Source organism: Aplysia californica, unplaced genomic scaffold (genome assembly GCF_000002075.1).
Source record: "Aplysia californica isolate F4 #8 unplaced genomic scaffold, AplCal3.0 scaffold00209, whole genome shotgun sequence".
Taxonomy (NCBI): domain Eukaryota; kingdom Metazoa; phylum Mollusca; class Gastropoda; order Aplysiida; family Aplysiidae; genus Aplysia; species Aplysia californica.
The window spans coordinates 400,127-401,204 of NW_004797479.1; the positions used below are offsets into that span (position 1 = coordinate 400,127).

The window sequence follows — 1,078 nt, forward strand, 5'->3', positions numbered from 1 at the left end:
GTAACATACCTGTTGCACACACAGACACATCAGCACACGTGTGACACAACACAAACGCAGCAACACACGTGTTACACACACGCACTCTCTCTCTCTCTCTCTCTGTCTCTAACGCACACACACACACACACACACACACACACACACACACACACACACACACACACAGAAGCATCCCTGTAAAACACTTAACGACAAATTCGGGCTTACATGCGTCAATAATCCGGACACCAACCCTCGACCACAGAGGATATCTTCGCAAATCCTTCACAGACTCAACCACACGCACACAAAGAATGCTAAAACACAATTTTAAAAATAAATACAATAAATATTACACAATTTACAGAAGATTTACGGCCCTGCGAGATCTCTTCTTCTTCTTCCAACAACGCCCGAGTGGTCGCTTTTTCTAACGAAATCTTCCTCCTTGGGTCAGAGTGCCACACACAGTCATGTCAAGTCTCCAAACAACACCGAAACGAATTAGATCTAGATTCTAGAATCTAGATCTAGATCCACTGAAAGTTTCTAAGGGAATCCCTCTGTCGATCTTTATCCCAGTCCGCACTGTAGTGTAGCCAGCCCAGGTAGGAACGCGAAAGTAAACTACTACTTGCACATCCACGAGCGACAAAAGACTAGCCAAGCAGGCGAGCAAGTGACGAACGAAAGACTGGCGGGGACGCGACATCCTGATCCGGATATCTTTATACGGGTCGTGTTTACCTCCTTACACCCCCCCCCCCTCCAATCCTCTCCCTCAGTTCCTCACATACATACCTCCCTTCCTTCCTCCTACCTCCTACCCTACCCCCGCTATCTGTCTTGTTGTGCCTACGAGAGATGTATGTGCGTGTGTGTTTGTGTGTGTTTGTGTGTGTTTGTGTGCGTGTGTGTGTGTGTGTGTGTATGTGTGTGTGTGTGTGTGCACGTACTGGTGTGTGTGAGTGAGTGCGTGCGTGGGTATACATATGTGTGTGCGTGCATGTGTGCATATTTGAGGGTGGGGATCAGTCAGTGTGTGTGTGCGCGCGTGCGTGTGTGTGTGTGTGTGTGCGTAAGAGAGAGAGAGAGA

The 1,078-nt window shown here is 48.2% G+C and overlaps 1 long non-coding RNA gene across 1 annotated transcript in view; it reads right to left on the reverse strand.

The window, feature by feature from the left end:
* The window catches only part of LOC118477767, a 9,783-nt gene extending 9,111 nt beyond the window's left edge, over window positions 1-672 (reverse strand). Inside the window, exon 1 of the long non-coding RNA XR_004858596.1 lies at window positions 211-672. This is a non-coding gene — a long non-coding RNA (uncharacterized LOC118477767). The remainder of the gene's footprint in view (window positions 1-210) is intronic.
* Between the last annotated feature and the right edge of the window lie 406 nt (window positions 673-1,078).